At 39.2% G+C, this 14,505-nt stretch overlaps 1 long non-coding RNA gene across 2 annotated transcripts in view; it reads left to right on the forward strand.

Moving 5' to 3' along the window:
* Positions 1 to 13,450: 13,450 nt before the first annotated feature.
* The window catches only part of LOC132061839 (uncharacterized), a 14,103-nt gene continuing 13,048 nt past the window's right edge, over positions 13,451 to 14,505 (forward strand). The window contains exon 1 of one of the 2 annotated variants that reach the window (XR_009416170.1): positions 13,451 to 13,994. This is a non-coding gene — a long non-coding RNA (uncharacterized LOC132061839). The remainder of the gene's footprint in view (positions 13,995 to 14,505) is intronic. The other variant, XR_009416169.1, reaches the window with a different exon arrangement.

The following is a 14,505-nucleotide window of genomic DNA, read 5'->3' on the forward strand; positions in this document are numbered from 1 at the left end:
TGATACAAGTCAAGGTTTCCTTTGGAGTTGAAGTTGGGGTTTTCTCAAGTGTAGTATCTTTATCCAAAGACCATTCCTACATAATCAAAGGTGAGTTTTACACTTATTTCATGTTATTAAAGGTATTGAGTGGTTGAAAGACTTGGATTGTAGAAGAATGTAAAGTATGAGCTCAAATATGGAAATAATGGCACTTTGAGTAGTAAATTAATTTGAGTCATGATTCTTAGTATGAGATCGTTATGAATGATGTTAGTAACGTTGAAGAAGTATTATATGAAGAACGATAATAGTGTTGTATTGTACTCATAGTTATGGATGGGTTGAAAGTGAATTTGAGAAGTGAACAATATTTAACTTGAGAAATCTATTGATTATGATATTATAAGTGTTGCTATTGATGTTTGGGAGTTGTTATATTATATGGAGAAGTTATCGAAACAAAGGAAATGCTGCCCAATTTTTGTTAGCCCTTAGTCACCTTAGCTTAGCTTAAGCATGTTTCTAATGATCTAATGTAGTAAGAATTCTCTTGAATGTAGAGTTGTGAGCTTGGAAGGAGAACGCCTAGTCGTTAAAGAGGCATAAAGGTATGTAAGGCTAGTCCCTGTTTTTCGTAAAGGCATGACTCCTATATTTCTATCTTCTCTATATTCCATGACCTTCTTACATCCCAAAAGTTGAAAGTTCATGATTCTTAAGAGTTTCTTATGAGATAGAGATGAGATATGTTCCATGATAATGGTGATGATCATGATGCTATTATGAGCTTGACAATCCTATCTTTATGTTTTCGTTGGTGTTATTTTTTGTTGTTAACTCACCTCATGATATTAGTTCCTTCAAGGTGAGACATAGCGATGATGATTATCCCATAATGTAACCGGAGGTCACCGACCTTACTTCACTCCGATAGAGTTATGGCTTTTACTTGAACTCTCATGTATGCTTTATGTTATGTACATGGTAGTGATGATACACCGTGCCTAATTGGTCGGGCAGACACCACTACGATGAGCGTAGTGGGTGGCTATGATGATAATACACCGTGTCTACAGTTGGCGTTTGCCGATCACCACTAGTAGGCGGCACGAGATGGTTACCGTATTACCTGAGGCCCGTACACGGGCTAGTGATGATCACACCGTACCTATATGGACGGGCAGTTTATATATGTATACATGACATGATGTTATTTATTATGAAAGTTAGCATACATGAATCCGCCTTAAGAGGCAATCAGTTGCAGGTTACCCCTTCACTTTATGTACCCTCATTCCTTTATTGTGTTGACATACATGCCTTACATACTCGCACCTTGTTCGTGCCGACGTCCTTTTCTTTATGGACGTTGTGTTCATGCCCACAGTAACGGGGAGACGACCACGGTGGCCTCAGAGCTTACTCGAGCGGTTACGGTGAGCACCCCACTACTCGAGAGGTGTAGCCTATTGGTACATTCTTTTGGGTACATATTGGGGCATGGCGGGGTCCTGTCCCGCCCTTGTGATTTCAGTATTCCAGATTAGAGGCTCGTAGATACTTATGTGTGGGTTGTAGATGCTATGTGACTTCTTCATTGTATATTCAGTACATCATCTTTGTAGCCTCGTGACCTTACGTACATACACATGTTTTGGGAGATATTTGGAGATTGTCTCATGATAAGTCTTATGTTGGAAATGATGTATGTCCAGGTTGAGCATGATAGATAGCATGATGAATGGTGCCTTGGTACTAACTTCGGTGCCGTGCGCTGCCCGCTGGTTGGGTCGTGACAACACATCCATCTCAGCATCCTCATTTCTACAACGTGCATCTTCTGGACATTAGTTTTCTTAACTGGCCAACACTTTGCCTCATACAGCATAGTCGATCTAACCACCACTCTGTAGAACTTTCCTTTAAGTCTTGACGGCACATTTTTATCACACAAAATGCCGGAAGCGAGCCTTCATCTCATCCATCCTGCTCCAATATGATGTGTGACATCATCGTCAATCTCTTCATTTCCTTCAATAACTGATCTCATGTACTTGAAATTTTCTCTCGTGGGGATGACTTGAGTATCAAGCCTCACATGCTCGTCCGCTTCATAAATCGTGTCACTGAACTTGCACTCCAAGTACTATGTCTTAATCCTGCTCAACCTGAAACCTTTAGCCTCCAAGGTCTATCTCTAAACCTCTAGCTTCGTCATCAATTAGTACTATGTTATCTGCAAATAACATGCACCATGGTACCTTCCCTTGAATGTGATGCGTCAGTGCGTCCATCGCCAAGGCAGAAGAAAACAAGCTAAGAGCGGATCCCTGGTGTAGACCCATCACTACTAGGAAGTGTTTCTAGTCTTACCCATGTCTGCCATTTGGTTTTCCACTCCATCATACATATCCTTAATCACTCCAATGTATGCTACAGGAATACCCGTAGCTTTTAGAAATCTCCATAGAACCTCCCTCGGGACTTTATTTCTTATGCCTTTTCTTAGTCAACGTACACTATATGCAAGTCACTCTTCCCTTTTTAGTACTGCTCCACTAACCTCCTCAGTGGGTGAATGGCTTCTGTGGTCGATCGTTTCGCTCGAATCTGAACTGGTTCTTGAAAATAGACATATCCCTCCCCATCCTCACTTCCACCACTCTCTCGCAAACTTTCATCGTATGGCTTGGCAGCTTGATACCCCTATGGTTATTGCAATTTTGGATATCTCCCTTGTTCTTGCACAACGGGATGTCACGGCCCAATTTCACTAAGTCGTGCGGGCACGTCCCTTTCCCACCTCGGTAGGCGAACCCTTAACTCAACATTCACAAATAATAGAAAATAGCGAAAGAAGTAAAATAGCGAAAGTCTCACAAACATAATATAAATAAGAAAATGCGGAAGTAAATGAAATCCGCCCCCAAGATCCGGTCCGTCATACAAGAGCATCTAACTAAATACTACAAGTCTGAATCATAATAATACATAAGTAGTCTCAAAGATCATGTCTTAGAATAGAAATAAAGACATAATGATAAAAAGAGTCATCGGGCCGCGAACGTCCTCATGCTGACCCCGGGGGCTCGAATCGGCCCATCCGAATATCGATGCGCGAGGAAAGAAGTCGATCTCACTGCACTCTGCATTCATAAAAGAATGCGGAAGTACAAGTCAAGACAAACAACAAGTACTGGTAGGTATCATAGGCAGACTAAGACTAGCTAATGTATGTAAAGACAACAAAGCAAGATAAACACATAAACCAACAATTACGAGTCAACACGAATCTATATCCACAAAACAAGCCATCTCCTATGTTATAGCATTTAAACCCAATTGTGCCAAGTCTCAGCATAATCAATCTGAACCAGTACATCACAATAGTATCACAACAAGTCATCACCTATGTTATAGCATCTAAGCCCAACTGTACCAAGTCTCAAAGATAATCAATCTGAACCAGTACATCATAATAGTATCACGACGAATCATCACCTATGTTATACTATCTAAACCCAACTGTTCCAACTCTCAGTATATCAACACCGAATCCGTATATCACAATGGTATCATAATAATTCACAGGAAGCCAAATGATACAATGCAATGCAATAACGCATTTAAGCGCAGAATGCGACGCATATGCACCGTACACATGTACTCCGACGACGGAACATCACATCTTGGCAGCACAACCCATGGGGGACCCGCGAAGTCCATGTACCCTCACGATTCCGGCAAAGGCCTCGACAATCGCTACCAGTACTCTGTCACTCCCCAACCTTGGTAAGGCGTGATTGGCACCCCAAGACCTTACGGGACCAAGCGAATCAAGCTTTAACTTACACTCACTATGTCTCAAATGGAAACACAAGACCAAAAAGGCTAAAATATAAACATAATATCATACATACGTATAAGTACAATAGGCCCACGATGCTAACATATCCACTGACAAAACATAACTAAATTGTATATAGGAATCTGTTTGCAAAGCCTCTATGAACATGACTGAAGTACATAAGTCGGGACAAGGCCCCTGACATTCCCTTAACACAAAATACATACACAACCCAGACTCGGCAATGCTCCAGGAAGAAGTGGAGCCCACCAATCAAAACTAGTACCTAAAAGCAGCCTGCTGTGGAAGATCCTCGTCCCGTCTGTCTACACCTGCTGGCATGAACGCAGCGTCCACAAGAAAGGACATTAGTACGAATAATGTACTGAGTATATAAGACGGAAATATAATGTAATAAATATATACTGCAGGGAAGAAGATAAACATCAACTTGGCACTTCTGACTTACTAATGAAAATCTAGCATATATATCTCTCCATACTTTCATATCTTCAACTAAATCTATATACTATACTGTAATCCTGACTAACATATCATTCTGGTGCTATCTCTCTGCCCAACTGACCAGCGGTAACTGCGCGACCGGCCACAGTTCGGTGGTAACCACCCATCCGATTATCGCCCGATGGTAGAGCGCAACTGCTCGACTGATCAGTGGTAACTGCCCAACCGGTCGTAGCTCGGTGGTAATAACATATATCTGCCCAACCGGTCGTAGACCAGTGATAATTATAATCGACATCATAACCAAACTTCTACAAGTAATCTCTATGCACTTCTCATGGTCATCACATAACCCGTAGGGTCTACATAATCACATAAGACTTATAAGCACAGCTCAGGCCATTAGTACTTCTTCCCGCTTGACTAGACAATAAGCAAATCCTAAGATACAACATAAACCTCTCTTCGAACATTAAATACCTCATTAGGGATCCTCTACTAGCACTCTATTCATGTCATATAAAACATTCCTTAAGAACTTGTTCCTAAACTCGTTGGATTATTATTATGGAACCATCATCATGAACACATCTCACGCTCAAGGAACAAAATCATAAGCGAGATCAACATCAACGAATAACATCAATAGCCATGAAACAAGTTCAATGATATCACAGGAACATCGGGAACTCAGAAGCTTTGGTATTTTAGAAATAGGGTTATTGAGGATATCATATAGAGGTTCACAACGAAGGGATCATGCCTTAAGAAAGAAGGAGGTTTAACCTTAACATACCTAGAACCTCACTTCTCGACTTTCCAACTTACCTTGTAATCTATTTACGATCGCTTGTAATCTCGTAATCTACATATAAAACCATTCATACTATTGTTAGGCTCACCATCATACACTTGTCTTAAGCCTTTAATTTACATCCATTTTGAATTTACCGAAATTCGGGCAGCATCTTCCCTATTTATATGCCTAGCCCGAAATCACAATACCAACAACAACAACAACAACAATACCAATATCAACAACAACGTTATTAACACCAATATACTCCATAAAATTTCCCACGCGATGTACCCCATTTCTCAACCAACTAATCCGTTATACGACGATTTAATAACTCTATTTTCTTAAATAAATCAAAATCAATATCAATAAAGAGAGATCCATACCTTATTCTTGCTAGAACCATAATAGCTTCAATAGATACTTTGAATCCAAGCCAAAATCCACCACAAAACGATACTATAATCGCAACTATACGCTATCTGGACCTACATCCGGATATTCCACTTAATTCGCGCTAAAAATTTATAACCGGAAGGTGGGGGAAGTTCTAGAGAGTTTGGGGTGTTTGGAGAGGTGTTTTGGATGAAAAATAAGGGGGTAAGACCCTTTTTATAATGTTCTAGAGTCGGGTTGCACCGACCTAGAATTTGCTCAGCGCGTTCGCGCCACCTTTAGGCTCGTTCGCGCTGAGTTATCCCTTACTTGTTACATCTCGGAAATTTTGAATTTGTTGCCTTGTGAGTAGGCTAATGTGAGCTTAAGGTGATTATGAAACCCTTACGAGATTAAGGAAAGAATTAGATAGCTTAAGGTGCATACTATAAGATTTCGAAGTCATAGGAATATGCGAAGTTCAGTTTGTTGAAGGAAGTGAAATGTAAGTCGTGTTCGGAAAGGTTTTCGCTATAATTGAGCTAATGTTTATTTAGGAATATATTGAGGGGCTGCTATAGGACCTATTGTATGGTTAATGAAGTGTTATATAAGTATCAAGAAGGTTCCATGAGGATTGCAAGTCAAGCAAATCGACGAGAATGAAATTTGGATTTTCCCAGTTGTACGGCCATTTGTACAGCCCGTATAATGGTCCGTAGATTGCTTCCAGAGAAGGGTGAAATTTGGTGAGATTATACGGTCCAATTATACGAACCGTCTAAATTATACGGCACGTATAATTGGCCGTATAATCGGGTTGGGTCAGATTTTCTTTTTATATACAAGGCCGACCCTTGTTTATTTTTCATTTCCCACCTTTCCTCCAAGCTCTCCAAAGCTCCAAAACCCTTCTCCAAACATATTCTACTCAAACCCAAGAGATTACAAAGATTAAATAACAAGAATCAAAGTGTTCATGTGTTAGAAATCTTCCAAGGGTTGGTAGATTTCAAGATTTACTTGGGCATTGTAGCTAGGGTTTTGCCCAAGTTGATAGCTGCTCCAAACCTTGTTCCTATGGGATAAGAAGGTTAGTTTCATGCTTATTTCATGTTATTAAGGATGCTTGGTTGTAGCAAAATTTGGGTAGAAGAAGAAAGTAGAAAATGAAGTCTAAATGTAGTTTTTATGATGTTTTTGAGTAGTAAGCTAACTTAAGTTATGATTCTTAGTATGATATGGATATAATCTTATTATGGAAGGTAATGATGGTGATGAGGAAGCGTTGTATGAAAATGTGCAAAATTCGGTATGAATTTGCTAGTATGGTTTGAATATGAGAGTGAATATTGAAGGCTTAATGTAATGTGATTACTTAATTATGATATTGTGGATGTTTGGGAGTTGTTTTGTAATATAGTGGAAGTCGATGAAATAGGGGAAATGCTGCCCAATTTTCGTTAGATCATGAATTGTTCTAGTTTGGGTTTAAGAGTATCCTTAAGGCTTAACTATGGTACGAATCCTTCTAAATGTAGATTTCTCAAGCTCGACGGTGAACGTTAAATAATTAAGAAGACGACGAGGTATGTAAGGCTAACCCTTCTTTCATTACGACATGATTCCTTTGCTATATACCATCTCATGGGTTCCAAATGTCTTCCAAACGACTCTACCTCCAAAATTACTAAAGCTCATGATTCTCGATATTTGTACGATGCTATTACCTTCTTTATATGATAGTTGATCCCCTGAGGAAAGTTGTAACGAAAACGATGATGATGATGATGTTGACGATACTTATGGACTTTTATGTACACATGTATAAGTATGTATGGCTATTATGTAATACCGAGCTTATATAGCCGGGTATGATAATTATCGCGCGTACACCACTGCAGTTGGGTATGGATAACACTGAGCCTTGGTAGGGCTAGGTACGTATAAAGACCGAACCTCATCATGGTCGGGTACGTAAAACACCGAACCTCTATAGTCGGGTATGATACTTCTAAATGTATGGATGTATGAAATGGAAGTTTCCCATTAGAAAGAGGGTAAGTAAATATGACGAACATCGCTAGAGGTATACCTAGCTCTTTTATTTCATAACTCGTCCATCTTATGTTATTTCTTATGCTTTCATTATGTTATTGATTATGCTTTACATACTCGCACATTATTCATACCGATGTCCTTTTGTTTGTGGACGCCGCGTCACGCCCGCAGGGACGGAGACAGGCTTGATCCTTAGATTTCTCGTTCGGGATCGCATGAGAGCTCCATTTGATCCGGAGCTGCACGCGTTCGGTATTATTCTTCGGGTACATACATATGGGCACGGGCGGGTCCTGTCCCGTTATATGATGCTACATACTCTTCTTAAAGGCTCATAGACAAGCCAGTTGTATGGTTAGATGTCTTGTAGCCTTTTCGCTCATATTTTGCATATCATTTTGTTAGCCCCCGTTGTGTATATAGATATGGGCGTTGTTATCGATGATGATACAAATGTGTTGCTGCCCAATGAGATTAGTATTATTGATGTATAAAAATTATGAATAAGCTATGTGGCTCACCTATATGCGAATAGGAAAGTACAATAAGATGTGCCCGGGTGGGTTAGCATCGGTTGCCCATCATAGCCCTCCGGTTGGGTCGTCACTCTGCGCGTTCGCGCCACTTCCAGGCAAGTTCGAGCAGAGTTAACCCCTGCTCTGGCAGTCTGTCTTAAAATTCTCATAACGTTTGATCCCGATGTCGAATTGATGCACGGTTTATTGCATTGAAAACTAGACTTCCTGAACTTCAATCTAGGATTTTACTTTACTTCAAAACTCTTCATATGCTAAAAGATATTCTTTCCCCAATTTAGACCAAAATTATCGTGCGAAATCTTGCCCAACTTTTCTCCCAAAGTTCCAGAAACTTAATATCCTTGATTCACTTGCCCTTCAATCCTTCCATAGCTTATTATATGAACTTAAACCCTCAAAATCATAAGATAAGCGCATCTAATCTTATATACCTCCTGAAAGGTAGCTCGAATCTCAACATACAAAACTACGGGGAGTAACACACTCATATCTCGATTCCGGGATAAACATCGGACATCGATCCTCACGTCACTCTTATCCAACTGAGCCTAGCTCATAACAGCGTTTCCTTGTATATCATCGATGTATCAACAAAGATATCATAAAGGATGAGAGTGCGTGCAATATAAGAGTTCAATGTCAATAATCAAATCAATCTCAACAGTACCACATATGACACACAAGTAATATCAATAGTAAGGCTAAACAATAAGCCATAATGGAATCACAATTCTCAACAGTACCTCCCAGGGCACACAAGTAATATCAATGATAGGGTTACATAATAAGCCACAATAGAATCACAACTCTCAATAGTTCCTCCTAGGGCACACAAGCAATATCAATGATAAAGCTACACAATAAGCCACAATGGAATCACTATACTTATCTTAATATCAATCAAGTAAAGTACCACAATATCATAGCCATGATATATCTCTAATCAACAATATCTGATGTCTCAACGCGGCAACGAGCCAATAAGTAAATAGAATAAGATAAGTCAACAACGCAACGAGGTGGCTAGCCCCCAAATAACATAACAAGGCCCAACCTAAGACAATATCCAGCCCAACTTCATACCCGAAGGTTTACATGCATTCACCGACAATATCATCTAGACATACGCTTCGCTAATCGAAGTCTCGCCATAAGGCAAGCCATAACCTACCTGAAAAGCTGAACAACAAAGTCCCTAATAATCAAACCTTAGTCTTCCCTTTCCTTTGAGCCTCGAGATAATGAAAGTCTAAACATATCCGAATCATGGTATTAGAATCAAGAAGAATATCATTCAAACCCTACTTCTATTCAAAACCCAAATTCCAACCTATGGAATAGGGTTTATGAACTAGAAAGGTGAAATTAGGAATCTAAAGATCTCAACATGAAATTAAAGATCTAGATGATCAATTCCCATCAATATCAAGCTAGAAGAACCAACAATTTACTCAAATTTGGATTCTAGGCAAACCCCCCAAATTTGGGTATAAACCCTAACTCCCAATTCAAATTAATCAATCAAGAAGTATAGTTATATATCATATTAATCAAATTCACGCTAAATAAAGCTAACCCAACCACTAATTTCATATTTAAAGCCAAGAACTCATTTAGGAAGAAACCCATTAAAACCCACAATTAATACTCAACTTATGATGGACTTAGCATGAACCATGAATTTGTATGGTGATTTAATGATCAAGGAATGAAGTATAAGGTCGGGGAAACTCACCACAAAGCTTAGCCTCTTCAAGAACTCCAAAATCATATCCAATAGCCTTTAGACGAAATGGGGAAATGTTTAGAGACTTAGGGGTTTTTAAATAGAAAATCTGGTCAATCAACCGTACCCACACATAGGTCAACCCATCACTATAGCCTATAGACACTAGAATTTTCTACCCTATCAAAGGGTCACCCCTCCGTCAAAGTCATAAAAACACTTGACAAACGTATTTTTCTAGTTTCTTCCAAACTTCCCAAAACACTTTCCGAAACCATCCCGGAACCTCCTGACACACAAACCAAATATGCAGCATATACATAAAAATGCGCTACGAACCCACTCATGGCCTCAAAATTTCATCGGAGGTCAATAACAACCATGTCAACTCCCGATACATCAAATACTAATTAAAATAATCCCTTGTCCCAAAATGCACAAGGAAGAGAGCATTGGGAACCGAATCGAACATACACACAAGTTTTAAAAGACCATACAAAATTGAATCCTAACGAATAATTGAGAATGGTACTTTTTCAAAAAACATTCCGTTTACCTAAAAGTCAGCATACTTTCCTTCCCACAAACACTTTCCCAAATCACGCAATCCTTCGAAACATGGCCGCAAACCATAGCCGATTCTAAATTGGGACGATGTTCTGATTCTTCTAACATTTCTTTTGCACTTGCTAAAGCTGTTTTTTGTACCGCGATTCCTTAGAAACATATGAACACACATACCAAAATTCTGAAACCATAACTTACTCTCGCCAGAAAGAATCCTTGATTCATCTAAGATCCCTACGCAATTCCATCAAAACTGATCTTACTGACAGCCAACTTGGCTAGTTCTAAGTCTTCCTAAACTTTCAAATCACGACATAGAAACATACCACTGAGTATTTCGTCGAGCAAAGTCCGTCAGAACCCAACTCATCACTATAAAGACCTCTCACACAACAGTTCCTCCTCAAATCTGTACTAAGCTCATTGTATACCATTATTCTACCCAAGTAACTGTTCTCAGAAAATATCATCAAATACACTAGAAAACCCCGACAAAGCTCGGTAAATCTGTCATACCTCAAATCTGAGCCGAAACGCATCGAATCCTTAATATCTTCCTGGAAATATAATCATAGACCTTAAGTTTAACTCGAACAATGCTGACCCTCAATGAATGCAAAACTCTCGAATATCACCAAGTCATTAGAACTGACTCCGAATTTCGAAACCAATCACAGTCATACCACGCATTACAAATCATGTCTGTCACCCTTGACTCTACAAGTTAAGTCCTATCCAAGTTATCAACTTAGTACCGAAGAGCTATAACTTACGATTCCAATCTTTATGCTTCTCAACCTTTACCCGACACGCAAATCCGATACAACCTCAAACTTTTCGACGCAAAACCTGAAGCCTTATATAATAATTATTTAACCATCGAACCTCTCATTGCATCACCTTGATATGCCATAGTTTTTCCCAAAGTATCCAATCTTACAACTGCCGCTCTAAATCTCACGCAATTACTCCCAAGTCCTTAATATCCAAAAGCGCTTACCCAAACTGTCCAGTCAATATTACTTGCAATCATAATCAGATACTACAGTAAGGTCCCACCCCGAAAATATAACTCTAGCCTCACATGATAGGAATTCCACAATCCTTTCTCTTAAAGCACGCTAACTCATCCACTATAGAATGTTACGAACTTTTCCAACGGTGTACTACCAAGCCACGTCTTATAAATCACAACATGTCGGTTCACTGAAATATGTTTATCACTAGCTGCAGATCACGAATCTCACAAAATTTTCCTCATATCACTTAGTCCATTTCTGTAGACTTCCTTCCTTAAGCTCACCCAACAATCACACCTCATCTGAATATGCAAGACAATGCTGCCCCAGTCTAAATAGACTCAAGTAATCCCAAGATGTACCTCATTCTTGCCGACTCTCGATCAACTATACCTTTTCTTGACTCTTCAATTCCTCAATTTCTATCAGTTCATTTATACCGCCATCGTCTGACCATTACTCGAACCCACTCAGTAGTCTATTACATAACCATAAGTCTCGTACACTAACTGAATCATACCTGGAGATAATAGAAGGCCACAAACCTATCCGTGATAGTTTCTTTAACGCTTACCACTCTAAACGGAACACTCTCTAAATCCCGCGTATCGCATAACAGTCTTACAAATATCCTCATGTATCTCACTGAAGCGTCCTTGCCCGAATTGCCTTACTCAATATCCAAAATGTTATCCCGAACTTAACTCAGGTAACCCATCATCGATCTACCATTTCAAGTATCCATGTTTACTAATCCGTTACTCAAATCCTTAGCATTACTGGTCCTCGAAGAATCACCTCTTACTTCAATTATCGAATCTGAATACCTCCAACCACTCGCACGACTATCCGTTTTTATTCAATCTCCTAAGCCGAGTAATAACACCACTAGTAGAGGGATCTAGCCAATTTTTACACAATGAATACAAGGTTCCCAACCTTAGTCCACCACTAACCTCTATTAGTCTATGACATAACCAAACATACCAACTCATTCATAAACTCTCAAACCCACTTTACACTGTACAATCGCAACCAAGCTCTCACATCACTAACTCTTGTTTCAACGATTTCCTTTTTGCCCTTAACCTTGAAGACACCAATCAACCTCATCAGTCACACCCCTTACTGTATGTCATGATATAATGTCCTCGCAGTCCAAACATGATTCAAATACCCATATGTCATTTCAAATCACGTTTATCACTATCAACCAACAACCACTCAAATCCATTCGATCCTCTAAACTAATTATCCATCTAAGCTAAACGAACCACAAAACGATATCTATATTTCTCCTCAAATCTAAGTGAAACAACCAGTAACTCCTCAAGTCATTAACTCATCGCGTACGCCCATATTTGAAGTCATTTCCATCAGCCGTTTAGTAACTCCTCAGGAGTCTACAACCCAATCAAATTACCGGTCAAACGATGTGCCCATAGAATTCACTTAATAACCGAGTAGTCCTTTAACATCAATGAGCTTATATCAAGAATAACTTTTAGCACCAGTCGCAACCTTATCCTGACAACCATGTCAGATACCAATTTTTCCCTTTCCCAATCTCACAAAAAGTACTCATGTCTAAGATATTCTATAAAGTCTCACTTCGCTATGTGCTTTCCACAAAAGTCTTCCTTCATGTCCTTATTGTCAACTTATTTTCTTTATTACACGCGGTCACAATACGTTTTCCTAATTCGATGGTCATTACCGAACTTACACTTGTCCCCACATACCGACGTCTAATACTCTACCGCTGCTGAATTGTCGACCCGCCATTGGTACACCAATGTCACGCACACCATCATAAAGCCTTAACGAACACTACAAGAAATCGAACCTTTAACGACCGCTTCTTAACTAGGGGACATGAGTACGGTCGTTACAAGTGTACTTATCGCGACCAATTTTTTATCCGGTCATTAAAATATAAACTCTAACGACAAAATAATATCCCATCATTAAAAAGTACAATATCCCGTCGTTAATTATATTGAAGAAACAAAAGAGGCGCCAACTTTTCCCCTCTTTTTTCCCAACCTCCCACGCTTCCCACGCACTCCCTTAAAACAAAAAAGGAGAAACCAACAACACAAAAAAGGAGAAACCCTTGACAAAAAAAAATGACACAATGACGCCGACTGCTTCGTCACTCCCTCCGTCCAGTCTTTCTATTTGTTTGCTCGACCAAAAGCTCCGATGAAGAAACCATGGACTCAAATTTCTGGAAGTCCAAATATTTTTATCAAAAAAATATGGAACCGGACCCTAAAAAATGGGTAATAGTCCAACAGGTGCTTAGTACGTTTTTGTCAACATAATTATTGTGAGATTCCGATTAAATTATGCTTCCCTGTTCCTTAAAAACTGTCTGTTGATTAAATAGATGATTTGAGATGGTGCACCATTGTTTTTCAAGTCGAGGATTTAGGATCTACTGTTTTACTTAAGGTTAGAGGAGAAAGAAGAAACAAGTAGGGCTGATTTGGCGTTTTATCAATTGAAGCATTAGGAATTGTTTATGTTTGTCGCATCTATGCAGATTCATTGTTGTGGGAATCTTTCCTAAAGGATAGCCTGACTTGAATTTCATGGATCGGCCATTCAGGTACAATGATTGTGGAATTCAATGTTTACTACTCCCTCCATCCCAATTTGTTTGAAGGTTGACCAGTTTGGGAGTCAAACAACTTTTTCTTTGACTTAATTTTAAACATAGATTCATTGAGTATTTTATAATAAAATTTGTATATTTGAAAACTACATAAAAAGTATTATAAGTCTGCATAATTAATAATTCACAATATATGAAAATAGTTGGAGAAAATCGTAGTCAAAGAAAGAGTTGTTTGACTCCCAAACTGGTCAACCTTCAAACAAATTGGGATGGAGGGAGTAGTATTTTTTCTTGTCACACCCCAATCTCATAAGGGCATGATGGGCACCCAACTCTTACTTAGAGCTGAGCGAACCCTCTGGCATTCACATAATGAAACTGGACATATAATAAAGTACTTTCAAATAAAACCATAGAAATTTGCGAACGATACTCAATTAATCAAAATCGAATAAGTCAACCGACATATCTACTTACATGGCCGCTTTACTCAAGGTACGAC

This window comes from Lycium ferocissimum, chromosome 7 (genome assembly GCF_029784015.1).
Source record: "Lycium ferocissimum isolate CSIRO_LF1 chromosome 7, AGI_CSIRO_Lferr_CH_V1, whole genome shotgun sequence".
Lineage (NCBI taxonomy): Eukaryota > Viridiplantae > Streptophyta > Magnoliopsida > Solanales > Solanaceae > Lycium > Lycium ferocissimum.